This window comes from Ixodes scapularis, unplaced genomic scaffold, assembly GCF_016920785.2.
Source record: "Ixodes scapularis isolate PalLabHiFi unplaced genomic scaffold, ASM1692078v2 PGA_scaffold13__105_contigs__length_92229423, whole genome shotgun sequence".
Taxonomy (NCBI): domain Eukaryota; kingdom Metazoa; phylum Arthropoda; class Arachnida; order Ixodida; family Ixodidae; genus Ixodes; species Ixodes scapularis.
Genome location: NW_024609839.1, coordinates 14,120,498 through 14,138,542, shown reverse-complemented (window position 1 = coordinate 14,138,542; position 18,045 = coordinate 14,120,498). Strand labels below are relative to the sequence as shown.

The 18,045-nt window shown below is 46.8% G+C and overlaps 1 protein-coding gene across 1 annotated transcript in view; it reads right to left on the bottom strand.

The window, feature by feature from the left end:
• LOC8041959 (multidrug resistance-associated protein 1) overlaps positions 1-8,884 on the bottom strand; it is a 122,663-nt gene extending 113,779 nt beyond the window's left edge. The window contains exon 1 of the mRNA XM_040214456.3: positions 8,759-8,884. The gene's annotated coding sequence lies outside the window, so the exon portion shown is untranslated. The remainder of the gene's footprint in view (positions 1-8,758) is intronic.
• Positions 8,885-18,045: the final 9,161 nt, after the last annotated feature.

Genomic DNA, 18,045 nt, shown 5'->3' with positions numbered 1-18,045 from the left:
ATTGACCACGGAGCGATGAGATGTTCGCGAGTCTGCACTAAATATTGCCGCGCGCAAGGCTGAGAAAGCAACGCTCGGTCACGCTCCTCCAGAAAGTTCCCGTTTATTCAAGTACCGCGCGTAACTTCTATCATTTATCCCTGCTTTTGTTTTCTAGAAAGTGCGTGTTCATTCTCGCCCCGATCACGCGACGCTCGAACCGCTTTCGCCGAATCTTCGAGATAGCGGCGCACTCTAGATAAGAGGCCGCCCGCGACCTTGTCGAGTCAGTCTCGCCCTAGCGCTCGATTCTGCTGACACGCCGACTTCGACGCCCGCGACGCTCTGCTTTCTTCTGTTTCCTTCTTTATTTTCGGCACAAGTTCGCCACATTAAACGTTTATTTCTCCCTGTTTATTTCCTGTTTTCTTTTGGTCACCAGTGGAGGTGCTGGGCAACAGCAGGCATTCGACGAACTGAAACAACGACTCCAGACTCCTCCTGTGCTTGGACATTTCGACCAGGATGCGGAAACAGAAATTCACACGGACGCAAGTAACGCGGGACTGGGCGCAGTACTAGTCCAAGTGCAAGAAGGCATCGAGCGAGTCATCGCCTACGCAAGTCGGACATTGTCCAAGGCGGAGAAAAATTACTCCACGACTGAGAAAGAATGCCTTGCGGTCGTCTGGGCAATAACGAAGTTTCGTCCGTACTTGTACGGGAGCCCGTTTCGTGTAGTCACGGACCACCACTCGCTCTGCTGGCTCGCGAACCTGAAGGACCCGTCAGGACGCCTCGCTCGATGGAGTCTTCGACTACAAGAGTTCAACATGACAGTGGTCTATAAGTCAGGCCGCAAGCACAGCGACGCCGACTGCCTGTCCAGAGCCCCCGTCGAAACCCCTTCCGGCTGCAGCGACGACAATGACGACGAGTGCTTCCTAGGAGCAGTGAACACCGACGATATGGCACGACGTCAACGGGACGATCCTGAGCTGCGCGCATTAATCGAGCACCTGGAAGGGGGCAGGAGTACCGTGCCACGTGTCTTCTCACGAGTACTGCCGACCTTCGCCATCCGACAAGGTGTACTCTACAAAGAGAACTTCGGGAACAACAACTCGCCGTGGCTGCTGGTAATCCCGACCGACCTTTGAGGGGAGATCTTTCAAGCATGTCACGACGACCCGACGTCCGGACACCTTGGATACAGCCGGACACTGGCCCGTATTCGTGAAAAGTATTACTGGCCCAAGCTCCCCAAGACCGTCCACCTGTACACACGATCATGCCACGAGTGCCAGCGACGCAAGAAACCTCCGACGAGGCCGGCCGGACTCTTGCAGCCTATTTCTCCTCCAACTGCACCCTTCCAGCAGATCGGAATGGATCTACTTGGTCCTTTTCCGCCTTCGACGTCGGGGAACCGCTGGATCATCGTCGCCACAGATTATCTCACGCGGTACGCCGAAACGAAAGCTCTTCCTTCGGGGACTGCTGTGGAAGTTGCCAAGTTTTTCATTGAGTCCATCGTCCTCCGGCACGGCGCTCCAGAAGTTCTGATTACAGATCGCGGATCATCGTTCATGGCACAACTGACCCAAGAAATCTTCCGACTCAGTCACACCAGCCATCGTCGTACAACTGCGTACCACCCGCAGACCAACGGGCTGACGGAGCGACTCAACAAGACAATCGCCGATATGATCTCTATGTACGTCGACGTAGAGCACAAGACGTGGGACGAGGTGCTGCCCTACGTCACGTTCGCCTACAATACGGCGGTTCAAGAGACCACTGGATTCACCCCTTTCCAGCTGGTACATGGTCGGAAGGTAACGACCATGCTGGACGCCATGCTGCCCCATGAGCCATCTGACAACGAGAGCGACGACGCCCAGGCGGTTGCTCAACGCGCCGAAGAAGTTCGCCAGCTCGCCCGACTCCTGATTCAACACCAGCAACGCGTCGACGCCGGCCGCTACAACCTTCGTCGCAGGGACGTCCACTTCCAGCCCGGAGATAGGGTGTGGGTATGGACGCCCATCCGTCGCCGCGGCCTCAGTGAGAAACTGCTGAAACGGTACTTTGGACCATACAAGGTACTTCGTCGCCTCGGCGAGCTGAACTACGAGGTGATGCCCGACGGAACACGAACATCGTCACGCCGCCCACCACGACCTGAGGTCGTCCACGTCGTGCGCCTGAAGCCGTACTACGCTCGATAGGACTGTGGACCTTTTTTGCTCCAAAAGACTCTTTAGTTTATCGTTCTTTTTTATTTTGATTTGTTTTACACTGCATCGGGGCGATGCACTTTTAAAGGGGGGAGTAATGCCGCGCGCAAGGCTGAGAAAGCAACGCTCGGTCACGCTCCTCCAGAAAGTTCCCGTTTATTCAAGTACCGCGCGTAACTTCTATCATTTATCCCTGCTTTTGTTTTCTAGAAAGTGCGTGTTCATTCTCGCCCCGATCACGCGACGCTCGAACCGCTTTCGCCGAATCTTCGAGATAGCGGCGCACTCTAGATAAGAGGCCGCCCGCGACCTTGTCGAGTCAGTCTCGCCCTAGCGCTCGATTCTGCTGACACGCCGACTTCGACGCCCGCGACGCTCTGCTTTCTTCTGTTTCCTTCTTTATTTTCGGCACAAGTTCGCCACATTAAACGTTTATTTCTCCCTGTTTATTTCCTGTTTTCTTTTGGTCACCAACCGTGACAATATGTTTAAGCTATAATGTTCCTTATTGGGCATCTCGTACCTCTGATTCAGGTGAGGGATTTTTCAAGATCATAGTAAGTACTAGCATAGCCTCCTCTATGCTCACAAAGCCTGGCAATTCGACGACGGAGCCATAGAGTGCCCGGTCGCAGATTTGGAGAGCGAGGATCTGACAGACAGAGCGTTATTCTGTACTGGCCCTTTTATTTTATTTCGCCAAGCGCATTCCAAGCGAGCGCCATTGTGTTTTCCCTTTTTCTTTTATTTCGCTGAGCGGAAGGTTGAGTTCTCGGAAGATTGTGATTTATTCAAACTCCTCGGCGCCGGGAATCTCGCACGTGGATGCCCGTGCCATGAAAGCGCGACTGGCTGGCGTCGGGCAGGATGCGGATCGGGTTACAGCCTTGGGCAAGACCCAGCTGCTCAAGAAAACTATGCGGAGTCTATCAGCGGTACTCAAAGTGAGAGTGTGTGTGCGATGGTGGTACGCGACCACCAATAGTGTCCGTCTTGTAAACTAAAATTGTATCGAGAATATTAAATCCAGTGTTTCTTTAATTCCAAAAACCCATTTGTCAAGACCTTGTTTATTATCAAGAAGTTTATTTTATTCGAAGCACCATACGATTGCACACAGAGCATCAAAGAGCCATTTCTCGAGGAACCTGGATGTCAGGGCACAGCTTGTGCAGCGGCGTCCTAGTAAAAAAAATCATTTGTATGAAAAATTTCTTGTGTCCAATAAACACATATGAATCATACAAGATATATAAGAACATATAAGAACATGTAAGAACCATATAAGAATTATATGAGAACTATATAAAAATTATATAAGATATATAAGAACCCCATAAGAAACTTATAAGAAACTTCTCCCTAGTTTGTTATATGGTACTTGTATGTTCTCATATATCTTATATAGTTCTTATATAGTTCTTATATGGTTCTTATACGGTTCTTATATATCTTGTATGATTCATATGTGTTTATTGGACACAGAAATTTCTCATACAAATGTGAATCTTCAATAGGGCGAGACCCCGAAACACACTTGCTCGCTCGGTAAAGTGCGTTTCGGCGTCTTGCCGCAGCGGGGCGCCAGTCACGTGGCTCTCCTGTCACCTGTTGTCTGCCGCTTTACCTTTTCCATTTCGGTGGCTTCTTCTCGTGTCGATCTGCCAGGCTTTGTCAGTATATAGGTGGCTACGGTACACGTAACCTGCATGGGGCCTGTATTTCGGCCAGTAGTGTTTCCGAAAACAGACCGGAACAATCATCATTTAGGTCGAAACGAACAAAGAATCGGCATTGAGTCTAGGATCTCCGGATGCTGGAGCGCAAGCTTCCGCTCCACGCGCTAACACGCGCAGCAACAAATTCACCGCACCTGCATGTTACTCCCGATTTTTGTGCCGTCTGAATGAATTGGGTAGTCGCTATTGGTCCGATTAATGCGTTCCCACGTTATCTTTGAAGTGCGCAACAACAGTGTTTGTGCCCTTACACGCACTGTAAGGTCTGCATTGAACTGAACGCCTAGGTAGGTGAACTTTGGACACCCTATAGGGTTCAATGGGACCGGCACTTCTACCATCCGGCATTGAAATCTATCCCATTTTTGATGGTTCAGAATTGTATAACAAAATGCGAGCACGACTTCTACTACTCCAGCCCCCAGCCGAATTTCGACCACTGTACAATGTGTTTCCTAAACTACACCTTTCACAAGGGTGTCTCAGTTGGTGCGTGTATCTACCCAAATTTCCTACGTGCAGGTTTCCTGGACAAGTTTTCAGGCCAGAAAAATCTTGGTATTCGTATGCGGCGCGAGTAATATGAAGACAAAACGTCTGGTTGACGCTGCTACACTCCCAAATGGCACTACGAGAAAGCAAACTCTTAAAAGCTGCCTTGAGATGCACACATCTTAGCGCAGCACTTCTTAGCGTGGGTGAAACCATCTGTGTCAGTTGCAGTGGGAACCAGACGCTTTGCTTCCGTTTTTTTTCTTATAGGTGTTTACATTGATCTCACACTTTTCTTATCTTGAACCTTATTTTTTTTAACCCCTGAAAGGTGAATTACGAAATTTGAGCGCGATACCCTCACCACCTAATACACACTTACGAAAAGTTTATTCGAACTCCGTTTATTGACCATTATGAAGCATGCTGGCGCAAAAAAAAAAAAAAAGAAAAAAACAAGCAACGGGCACAAGAAAGAAGACAGACACACACACAGGCGCCTGCCTCGTGTCCGCTGTTTTTTGCGCCTTACACCATGCTTCACAACGTTTCCCAACCAGCCCGACTACAGTCCGTTTCTCGACCTAACCATACGTTTTGCTATACGTCTGAAAAGAGCTCGGGAACAGCCCGTACGATATACTAGAACGAGTGAACTTGTCCCACCCTCGCGCCGATTTGTGCTTCGAGATAAAGCGTCAGCCTCACAACTCTGTCGTATATATGGCCATAAAGCCTCGAGGTCTCTCTGCACGCAATCGTACGAAATACATAGCGTCCGCTGCACGCATGACGACAGAAGAATCTGCGTACACGCCTCAAGCAAGTTCGACGCACGTTTCGCTTCCTACCTTTGTAGGCTTCGAACATGCTTGCGGACAGTTTTTGTGTCGCCAACTTGAAAGAACCGACGGAAGAAGCGAGCCCCAGACTGTGTCAGCAGACTGCCCCTTGCGTAGCGTATTAGCGGTGGGACCGTGGCTTCAGGTGTTGACGAGCGAACGGACTCCAGCCAGATTCTTGAAAATGCATTTTCCTCAAGAAACGTGTCACATAACGATGCGGCTTCAAGGTTACACTCGCTGGCCGGGAGCCACGCATGTGACGTTCCTACAACGACCTCTTGCGTATACAGAGGTCACTCCGACAGGTCGGTGGCAATTAGCCAGCAGGTCTCAGCGCTCCCCGGTATGTTCGTGCACCACGTGACGCGGCTCCTTCGCAATTTCTTTTGCAGAATCAGTAAGATTAGAAAATGCTTTGGTACAAGCTTAAAGGGGCATTGATACAGCCCAAATGTTTTTGATTTTTTTTTTGTCAGGGAATTTTTTCATAGTGTAAGAAGAATACCCAATCAATATTTTGCTACCCTGTAATGTATAATATTTAAAAAAAAGTAAAAAAAAAAACGCAATTGCTGAAGAGCGAGGCCACAACTGGACTGGGGAGGAAGAAGAAATATAGAGGAGGAGAAAGATACTAAAAGTCACGTGGCTTTTTTCAATCAACATATTTGCATTTTGTTGGGAAGCGACAAAAAATGGGTACCATATTTTTTCTGTATTTCTAGCATTAAGTGTGTGCCTTCGATGACTCACCACTTTGATTTCTTTGGTGGTTGTGTCTAAACCATAGAAAACGGCACGTGACCACGGAGAAGGGAGTGAGCGCGACTGGAACCGGCCAGTTCTCGATCGGCGGTTTTCGGGGGGAAAGAAATCGAATTTCGAGTCGCAAATTGTGTTCTGGGTAGTTGGGTTCTCGCCTGTCGAGCACAAATAAAAACCTTGGCGAGCATATATACCCTGTCAGTGGACCTTTAAGTACATGTGCGGGCACCTCGGAAATTTGGGGCGGGTTAGCTGTTTTAAATGTCCCATTTTTAAATGTCCGGAATCGAAATTGCCGCTCTCGAGCAATTCTGCGGGTAACTATATTAAGCTGACGTATTGTTATGCTGAGTCTCGAGGGCGTTGGGTGAATTTTGTTAAGTTCAATTATCTAATCTGAGAATATATAGGTATTTCCGGCAATACTGAATACGCGACCAAGAATACGCGACCAGTGCCTGTCAACAGCCGAGAGGCCTACAGAACCGTACACTTTGTCGAATTAAACAAAGTCACTGTCGTTGCCAAAGTCAAAGTAAAAAAAAAAAAAAAATTGAAACAATGCTGCGACGGAAAGCGATACTTTCTGTCACAGGTTCAAAGACCACATGTCCGACGTTAGTCGTAAACCATCACTTCCCGTATCAAAACACTTTAGCAATGAAAAACACACACTCACGGACACCACTGAGGTCATCCTACAAGAGGGGTTTAAAACACAGACGGGTAGAAAAATCCGCGAGTATTGCCTGGCCCCAAATTCCAATGCACAGTAAATGAAGACGCTGGAACTCTTTCCACTGTTTACAGCTTAAAGAACAAAATTACAATGTTGCCTCCGCCCTACGTAGCCCCTCTCTCTCTCTCTCTTTGTTATGATGTTTTTTGTTTTTGTTTTTGTTTCAGATGCGACCGGACCAGCCACCACACCACCTGCGTCCCTCAGTAAGCTACAACTGTCCACCTCCTAAGCCACCGTGGCCATCAGCGATGGAACCACCGGATCCGATTGGACGAGCCCTGTAAGCCGACGAAAGCCCAAGACTCACAAGCCTGAAGACATCCGCTAATCCCCCTCGTGAGCCTTCAACCGACCCACCCCACCAAGTCAGCGAGAGTGATGCCTATTAACTGAACTGATCTTCGGATCCTTTCGAATCGTCGCTTTCACCTTCCGTGAAGCAAACTTGAGAGGAATGGACCCCGTCATCGTCGAATACATTTCCCTTTCCCTTAGCCAATGTGTAAAATGCACTACCAAGTGTCCGTCGGCCGACGTCCCGAAGACTCCAGTGCAACTGCCGAAACGTCGACGTCATCCCACCAGAATTTTAGACTTTTTTTTTTTGCTTTATAATTATTCTTTATTATCCCGTAATTTCTTGTGTTTACAATTGTCATCAATCATTACTATTTTCATCTATTGATTCCACCAGTTTAAACTGAATTTTTTTTCATCCTCCAGCTGCAGGTTAGTCTGCGCTCCCCCTTTTTCTTTTCACACACACACACACACACACACACGCACACACGCACACACACGCACGCACGCACGCACGCACGCACGCACGCACACACACACACGCACGCACGCAAGCACACGCACACGCACACGCACACGCACACACACACACACATATATATACATATATATGTCTTCCTGACGAAGGCCAGACTCCGGCAGAAACGTCAAAGAATAAATCGTCCGTTGTTGCTGTTTTCACTAAGGGTTTTTTCTTCTCTCTCTCTCTATATATATATATATACATACATACACACAGTAAGAGGTGGAGGTCTTGGCTACCGAGAGTGTGTATGAAATAAAGAGGCACTTGAAAAACTTAACTCCTTTACTAGGAGTTAAGTTTTTGAAGTGGCTGTTTATTCCATATATATATCCGTCCACGGAAGCCACACGTTACTCGCAGAAGAACAGCAGAAATCTTGGAGTGAGGTAATTAAGACGAAACGAAAGCCTTTTTTGCGTTGTGAGGTACACGATTACGTTCAAATCTTGGAGTTGTTAACACTTCGTAAAAGATAATTTTGCTAACTCACTAGAGGAGAACAAGCCAGTAACTGAGTCGTTGCTAAAACGACTTAGAATAACGGAAAAACCACATTGCAGAAATCCCGCACTGGGCTCACAATAGATGCCACACTTCGTTTACAACCGAGGTGTAATGTCAACAGAGTGCAGCGCTAGGAGCATGAAGGACTGTTAGCAATTGAGCAAGTTCTACCCTAATAAAGCGTATAAGCCGTGAGCAAAAGCGTGCACAGAATGACTTGAATGCGCGCCACCCTACAATGCAAACGCGTACCCTAGTTTCACTGGCAGCGGTTGCGTCGGAATAGCGGGCAAGGGCAAGACGGCTCACGAGAAAGAAAACTTTCCTCGCTCCTTCCCCCCCTCCCCCGCCCCCCCCCCCCCCCCCCCATTTTATTTATACCGATTCGGGGGAGGGAAAGGAAAACCTGCTCGCCCAGTCCCTCCCATCGCTCCCCCCTCTCCACATTTTCGAATGGTTTCCATGCCTCTGACTGGCGCTTCAAATGGCATCAGAGCAACCTCCTGTATTAAAAAGTCTACAAATCAGCTCCTGATCCCGACGGCACTTTAAATTACCCGCGAAACGGGTGACTACATTTGTAAAGCGGATCGTTTACAGTCACGAGGGAAGTTGAAAAACGTTACCTGATAGCAGAGAAGTCCGGTAGGTCATGCTAGTCCATGTGATCAGGATAGAACGTTTTTTTTTTTCAGAGCCGTTTCACGACATACTCGCACGAGTCGGTGCTTCCGACTTAATGCACCTAGCGACTCAAGCCGCTGCCGCAGGGTGTTATCGATCCAACAAAACAAAAAGAGCAAGAGCCAGAAAGAGAAGCGAGAAAACGGTGCCAAAAAAAAAAAAAAAAGCAACGGCAAGGTCAGTGACGTCAGGCACGTTCTTTCCGTCGTCTCCTACGAGCCGCTCGCTGGCCGCGTCGTCGTATCCTTCTGCTTAATAACGCTCGCGGTGAAAAAACTAAACAAAGAAAAAAAGTATTAAAAAAAAATAAATCTTTTTAAGAGGGACCACAGTTTAGTTAAAGATAGAAAACAAAAAAAACAAAAAAACAACACAAAAACAACGAGGATTTTGATTCACAAATTGACCCCAATAGACTCCCCCCTCCCCCCCCTCCCTCCCTTCCCTTCCCTTCCCTCCCCTCCCCTCCCCCCCCCCCCCCCCCCCCCCCCCCCCGGGACGCTTTCAGCTAATTGGAGTGCGTGGCGGTCTATGCTTAGGTCGTTTCCGAAAGCGTGCGGTGTGAGCTTCATCTCTCGGCGGTCGTGTACAGCTGCGGAAGGAGAAAGGGCCTGGCGGGAAATTGACGGTCGATATGAAAGGCATTCTACTCTCGCTTTCATGCCTGCGTTCGGAACTAAAATCATATATTGTAGTTTTCTGGCATATGATTATTGAGAAGTTTTATCATAATATTTTGATCGTTGGCTCACTGTTACTTTTCGGAACGCATCTCAACAGCGTACACAGCAATGCCGAATAAAAATGCAAAAAGGCCGCAACATTCCAGTGGACTTGCAGGGGCATGCTGGCGCGAAGGAAACAAATCGAAAATCTCATCAGGTATTTGAGACGCTGTTACAGTCATGGATATCACAATCTCGCTTCTAGCCACGTCTCTTTTAAAGCCCTCCGTAACCAACGACCCAATGAACCGGGTGAGATAAGCTATCTAATCTGGAGTGGACCCATCATAATCATGTAGTTGTGTGGAGGGGCTTAAGATATGTGCTAGTGGCGCTCCAGAGCTTAAGAGTCAATTGTTTTCTTCTACGTGTGGCAAGTACGTGCTGGTCACGTGTTAATAAAATTCTGGATTGGCAAAAAAAAAAAAAAAAAAACGCAAAAAAAAAAAGAACTACATTGCTAAAGAAATATTCCTGAGACTGAGTGTTAGGGTTACATTGTTGGGATTACTTTGGATTGAAAACTATTTAAGAAGGCGCCGCGCTGCTCCGCAGCTTGCTGTAACCGACTTTATCCTCACCGGCTCAATATTTTGCAAATTTTGTAAAGTGGGGATTTCGAGGATATTTACTGGAAACAAATGTTTCTGCGACTGGAATTGATAACTTGTATATCCGTTACCAGGGGGTGATACCTTCGCGTGATAAATATTTCGCGATATATTTCAAGTCGCGAAATTGACTCAAAGAATGGCATACATACAAAGTTAAACATATTAAAAAAAAAAAAAAAAAACGCGAGAAAGACAAGGACAAGAAGTATACAGGACAAGCGCTAACTTTCGTATAGTTTTACTCAGGAAAAGCAATTGCATATATATATACACACGACAGGCAAAGCAGCACCACATAAAAGTTGACTAATTTTGTGCGGGATCATTCAAAAACTGAAACTCATTACTATGAAGTACAATAGAAATGTTGCTGATACATGCCGTCCCACGTTTTTGATAAAGAATGCTTCCAATAGCTTTCGAGCGACCGTCTCTCGGCTTCTACCCAGAATCCTCATCTGCTGAAATCGCGGAACGCAGCCACACGCGTTGCAATATATTGGCGAATGCGAGCCATATTTATTTTTCACTGATAATGCGTGCTCCCGTGCTGGGTCATTGATGCACCGCCCCGTCTGGCCGATGTATATTTTACCACAACGCAGTGGGATTTCGTAGACCACACCCACTGTGCAGTCCACGTAAGGGGTGACGTGTTTCTTATCACATGGTGCTTTTGCCTTCTCATCAGAAATGCGGGAGCACAGCCGAGCCATCTTCTTTGGGACAGAAAACACAACGGGAACATCGTACTTGCTTGCCACTTTCTTCAGGTTGTGGGCAGCCTTGTGGGTGTACGGAATAACTTCTGGTCTTTTTGTGCTCTGCCTCGTTGGGACCTTTCGTTTTATTTATTTATTTATTTATTTTAATACCTTCAACGCCACACGGCATTACAGAAGGGAGTGGGGGAAAAACAAAAGTACAAAAAATCGAATTCAAGGCATCTTAGTTTACATAATAGTTTTCAATGCCAGACTTGAATGCAGGAGCGTCTGTGATTGTGGCGATGGAGGTTGGCAGGTGGTTTCAGTCATTAGTAGTTCTTGCGATAAAAGAATAAAAAAAGAGCTTCGTGCGACTGAAAGGAACGTTGACTTTATGGTGATGATCATTTCGATGGGATACATACGATGGTTCAAAAAAAAGCTCTTCACTTAGATGCTGGTTGTGATGATAAATTTCGTGAAATAAGGACAAATTAGATAATTTTCTATGCAATGAAAGATTTGGAAGATGTAAAGTTAGTTTCATGAATGAAACACTGGAAAAACGTGAGAAATTAGACAAAATAAAACGTGCGCCTTGATTTTGTACAGATTCAATTTGATTAATTAGAAATTCATGGCCTGGGTCCCACACCGAACTGGCATACTCAAGCTTGGATCTAACGAGGGTCTTGTACAGTAGTAGTTTTAATGATGAAGGAGCCCTTGAGAAGTTGCGGCGCAAGTAACCTAGCATACGATTAGCGTTGTTAGCAATGAAATTAATGTGAGTTTGCCAGGAGAGGTCAGATGTTATATGGAGACCTAGGTACTTGTACGATGTCACCTGTTCAAGAACAGAACCGATGTTGTATTGAGGAAAGTTAGTACAGGCAGCTTTCCGTGAAATTCTCGTTACTTTACATTTACTGGCGTTAAGGCGCATTTTCCAGACGTCACACCAGTTAGTAATTGAATTAAGGTAAGTCTGAAGAAAAGACGTATCAGTACCAGAATAGATTACACGATAAATGACACAATCATCGGCAAACAACCTTAAGGATGACTGGACATTGTTAACGAGGTCATTTATGCATATGAGGAAAATAAGGGGGCCGAGGACGGAACCTTGCGGCACACCCGAACGAACAGGGCAGGGAAGAGAGTTTGAGTCGTTTGCAGATACAAACTGTATTCTGTTAGAGAGAAAATTTTCGATCCATAAAAGAATGTTAGAGTCAATGTTTAGTTGTTTTTTTTAAATTTTAGGCAGAGCAGTTGGTGAGGGACTAAATCAAAGGCTTTCGAAAAATCAAGAAATATGCAGTCGATTGAAAGATTATTGTCTAGCGCAGAGAAAACATCGTTCGTGAAACAAACCAGTTGTGTTTCACATAAGAATAATTTATGAAAACCATGCTGACGATATGTGAAAAATGAGTTGGATTCAAGAAAGTTAACAAGGTTAGAATAGATGATATGCTACAACATTTTACATGGGACACTAGTTAAAGATATCGGCCTGTAATTGGCCTCGTTGGGACCCTTCTTTTCAACCCCTTCATTTCTCGTAGGGCGGTCCCCGCCACAGAAACCAAGACCGAACACGGGAAGCCAGCCAATTCCAGTCTAGAAATCTGATATTGAGATACTGAGGTCCGAATTCTGGCGCCAAGTCCGGCTCTTCTATGACCTGTTGCGTGTCCTGCGCTACACTGACTGTGTAGCGGAGGGGAACGTTCGTTCATTTCGCAGTTTGGCCGCGCAGACTACTGAGTTTTGGTGGCATTTCACCCTACTTCGAGTGCCCAGGGCAGCCGAGAAGGCAACAACCCCGGAGAGTTTGCTCGTAATGGGCGACACCAGCATTCCAGCTCTTCTGTCCTCAAGAAAAGACCGAAATTCAGTACCGAACCAAAGATTCCAGCCCATGAGCACTTGCTCTTAATTGCCGGATGTCCAGCAAGGCGGAACAGGAAGACCGTGAAGAATGTGTTCTTGGTGGTGCTGACTGTCTTCTGCGAACTGTAACCAGGAGTTCTCGCCGATGCAAGGAATCGACTGACAGTGCGGTGGCTTTCTTCAGGGAAAATATCTCAGACTTTTATAGGTGGACAAAGTCTCATCGTCATGCCGTCTGAAATTTTCAAGGATTGTGCAGAAAAGACCATCATGAAGAATCAATTGTCCTGGCTAACGTCAAACAGCGAAAGGTAAACCGTAATGTGTAAGAGCCCAGAGCTACAAAAACTGGCAAAAGTTGTCTGCGATTAAAAAAATGTTACTTCAAAAACATTTTTAATGTAAAGACGCATAAGGACGGTTTTCCGTTCAGAAGTATCGTTAGCGAGAAAGGTACCTACCTGGCAACAGCAGGTCAGCAAACATCTGCTAAAACACTCTTAATGTACTTACTGTGGATGACCCCTTCGCGAGGAGGAACTTGTTGGAAGTGATCGAAGAATCAAGAATTCACAGCTCTGTTGGCTTAGCTTTCTCTATTGATATAAAGGATTTGCTTTATTTAGCGCCCCATCAAGAAATGCACCGTTCTGTCATCGGGTGTATTGAGGCAAGTGGCGTGGTGGCTTTCCAGAATGCTTCTGGTATTCCTCTGGACAGCTTCATGGCATTACTGGAATTCTATCTAGGTAGCACGTTTTTGTCGTTCGATGACAAGCTATTTATCCAGCGCAATGGCATTTGTATTGGGTCGCTTTGTAACATATTTTTGTCCGCTCTCGATCGTGATTTAAATCGTACTCATGTTGAATTAACCTGAGACTGGGGTAGAGAAGAAACATCAAAACGTAGAAGGGACAGAAAATAGACAGGACGACGTCTCGGAGACGTCGTCGTGTGGGATTTCGTAGACCACACGCACTGTGCGGGCTACGTATACGTGGACTGCACAGTGCGTGTGGTCTACGAAATCCCACTGATTTGGGGTAAAATATACAGCAGCCAGACGATGCGGTGCGTCAATGACCGAGCACGGGATCACGCATTATCAGTGGAAAATAAATATGACTCGCATTTGCCTATACATTGCAACACGTGTGGCTGCGTTCCGCTATGTCAACAGATAAGGATTCTGGGTAGAAGCCAAGAGACGGTCGCTCGAGAGCTATTGGAAGCATTCTTTATAAAAAAAAGTGGGACGGCATGTGTCAGCGACACTTCTATTGTACTTCATAGTAATGAGTTTCAGTTTTAGAATGATCGTGCACAAAATTAGTCAATTCTTATGTGGTGCTGCTTTGCCTGTCGCGTGTATATATATATGCTTGCTTTTCCTGAGTAAAATCTAGTTGAAGGTTAGAGCTTGTCCTGTTTACTTCTTGTCCTTGTCTTTTTCGCGCTATTTTTTATGTTAAACTAAGATGAACCAACCAGCCCAACAACGTACCCTACCATACATACGAAGTAAGTCGTTTACAGTATGAGCTGCAGTAAGTAGACGATGAGCCGGCAAAAGTGAAGTTGACACCAAGTGACGTGAGGTAACATGACGGAGTCACGTAACGGAGTCTGGCGACGCCAATTTTCCTGGTAGTTCCAGTACTAAGGCCTGTTTATTACGCCAGAAAAAACACAAAAAGGGCAGCGCGTTAATGGCTATAATACTTACCTAACCTAAGGTTACACTCATAAAAAAATGTAGTAAAACGCTAGTAACTGAAGCCGTTACTACCTTCTTCTCACCGCTACTACCATTGTACTACCAATTCGCTATGCCAAACGCGCGGAGAAGGTGGCGGCGTCTGCTGCATTGCCGATGACCCAGCGTGAGCGATGCACTTACTGTCTCTGAATGCCAGGGGGGGGGGGGGGGGGGGCGGGGGGTATCTACATACAATCCTATAGTATCAAATATCGTAGGAGGGGGCTGGCCTTATAACGATCGCAGCCTTCCTTCCAGCACGTCCTGGAAGCCAGCTCTGCCATTGTTGGTGCAATGTCCATGCGGGTTCTGACTTTCCTTCCCGTTTGCATTATTTGAAAACGTTTATATTTTCAATTTGGAGTTAATTGGGATGAAAATAGCCACGTAGCACGCTCAAAAAACGTTTTTAAAGATAAGAAATGTTCATGCTGTTTTTTTTTATTCATGTATTCTTTAAAGTCTAAGTTTCTCTTTCGGAATAGACGCTTGGCAACATTGCACTACAAGCAGGCTAGGACCGGGATACCTTTTTCTGCAGGCCATCAGGGCGTAGTCACGTGACAATAGGGACCACATGACCACCTACATAATCATGCGGTCCCCTTGCCCCCCCCTCCCCCCGGCCCAACGCTCCTGATTTCATTTTGCTTGTGTTCTTCCTCATCTCAGGTGTTTTGCAGGCGGCGTCGCGGCTATACACGCGCTTTCCGAAATCAAATGGGAAATCGGCTAGAGTTTTTATAACCTTTTAGGTAAAATGTAAAACGCAAAAAAATACTTCTCAATGTACAATATTAGCTATCATAACACATGTAACGTTTGCTTGGTCGTGCCCAACATTAGAGAATGCGGCCCCGTGCCTTTAATGATTTATTTCACGTCTTTATGCAGACAAAAATCTGAATCTCGTGTCAAAAAATTTGCAGTTAATTAAAAAATGCGCGTATAATAATAGTAATAATAATAATAATAGTTTTATAAGCGAAACTTGATGGTACTCTGGGTGGCTCGCAAGGCTAAGCAGATAGGCGGAAGTCCGTACGTGTGAGCTTCTGCTAGCCAGTCATCCTGAGCAAATTAATGAAGAACAAGGAGCGAAATAGCCATTCAACAAAAGAACAAAACAAGGAGAAGGTGCGCCGGGGGACGGTAGTGTAAAGACGACAGCACCCGGGCATGAATCCCCAGCGCCGGGTTTCACACACCACCCAAGGGCGGAAAATTGCAGGGCAGACACCGGGCACAAGCGTCGCGTCAGCACCCGGCCGAGACAGTAATGTCATCCAAACTTGTGAAGTAATCCGATTCAAGTAGCGGATTACTTTCAATCCTTTATGTATCCAAGTAATTTTGTAATTGACACGTTACTTTTTTTTTTCGGCAGTAATTTGTAATGTAATTTCGTTAAAAAATATCAGTGACGAATTACTTGAATGACTTGTAATTAAAAATACAATATTAACATGTTGCAGAAACTAGAGCAGTAGGAGTGTGAGACCACCCGCTCGACAAAAGCTCAAAAACGAGTTCTCGCTCCCATTCATTTCCCAGTACCTCATGCAACTATACTGCGTTCACGAATAAGCTGGCAGTGCGTCAAAGCTACAGGCACGCGGCCGCAGCTTTGAGGCGTTGCGCTCGCACTTGAAAGGCATTTTTTAAAAGGGAGCTTTTGTAGATCGGTTTCCTACCTCCGAATCTCCGAGCGGAGGTAGACGCTTTTTGGCTGAGCATGCGCACCGCTAGCTTTGTCTGCAGCATTCCAGGGGCTCTTTCTGGTCTCCGTAAGCTAGCGGGATGGCGAGTGTGGTTGCTGCTTTTGCTGCCATGTCAGCTTACAGGTGAACGGAGCTCCCTTCCATTCTTTCTCTTAAATATACTATTTTATTTTTACAAGGACCACCATAATGCGAGCGTATGAGAAATGGAAAGTACTGTTGCGGAACATTTTTGAAAACAAAATTTGTGTCTACTGGTTCGTTGATTACTGTACGGGGAAAGTAACGTGAAAGTATTTTCTGACGTAACGAGTAGAATAATCCGTTACTTTTTGTAGTAGCCTATAAGCGCCTAGGACGTAGTGACGCCACTGTATGCCTTATCGATATATAGTTATCGGCAAGCCAGCCGAGACAAGCAGAATAGACGTGTCAGCACGCACGACTGCTCGCCTGCCTCACTCAGTCATAACAAGTGGCAACGAGGATGGGATGTCGATTGTCGACGTACAGGGGCGGTTCCTTCCACGGACGAAGCTAAAACGATGGCAAAGATGTGGGAATTTGACGGCTTCCTGGAAGATGGGGACGAAGACTTCGATTCCTACGTGGAACGATTTGGGCACTACTGCACGGTAGCCAAGGTGGAAGGCGAGGCACTCAAGAAGTTGGCGTTCATCACAGCCATCGGGAAAAAATCCTTCAAGACGCTAAAAGGCCTTCTACCTGCGAAACCGGAAGAAAAGACGTACGCAGATTTGGTAAAGGTACTCAGCGACCACTACAAGCCGACAAGCCAAATCATAGCGGAACGCTTCAAGTTCAACCGTCGGTAGCTATCGGAAGGAGAGTCAGTCGGTAAGTTTTCGGTGGAGTTGGAACACATGGTTAGGAGGTGCGAGTTTGGAAGATTTCTCGACGACGCATTGCGACACCGTTTTGTCGCAGGGCTGCGGAACCCGGCCATCCAAACAGGACTGCTCAAGAAAAAAGAACTCACATTCGACTTGGCGTGTGATTTTGCAAAGAGTGTCAAGCTGGTCGAACGAGGATCGCGGGGGTTTCAGCCAACCTCAGCGTCGGACCCTAACGATCACGCTATCAAGAAAGCCAGCGGGCGGCCAGCTTCGGTAAGCGAAACGTCAAGCGCACCTAATCGGAAATGCACTTGATGTGGCGAAGACCATGACGCAGCTTTGTGCCGTTTCCGGAGGGTGAAGTGCTATCATTGCAAGCGGTTTGGGCACCTGGCGCGAGCATGCCGAGCAAAGCAACCGACTGATGGAGCTGTTCACAACCTGTGTGAGCAAGAAGACAAGAATCCGGGAGTGCAACTATACAACGTGTATCACGTGAGTGCTGAAAATCCGCCGTTTGAAGTGGAAGTCGGACTAGAAAAACAAGCGGTGAAGATGCAAGTCGATACCGGAGCGGCTGTCTCGCTCATACCAGAAAACGCGCTTAAGCAGCTCGCAAAGCCTCCGCCACTCAGAAAATGCGCAGTGAGACTCAGGACGTACGGGGGAGCACCACTCCAAGTTCCGGGACAAGCGGAAGTCTCGGTGGAGTTGAACGGGAAGCGGAAAGTACTTCCGATCATCGTGGCAACCGGATGCGAACCAGCGTTATTAGAAAGAGACTGGATTGATAGCCTTGGCGTCGACTTGACGTGAATCCAGAGGGTTCAGAGAATGCAGTCAGAGCCTACACCGGAGAGCATTACGGAAAGGTACGAGAGCGTGTTTTCTTCAGGTCCGGGGCTAATAAAAGGCCACCAAGCGAAGCTCGTTCTTAAAGA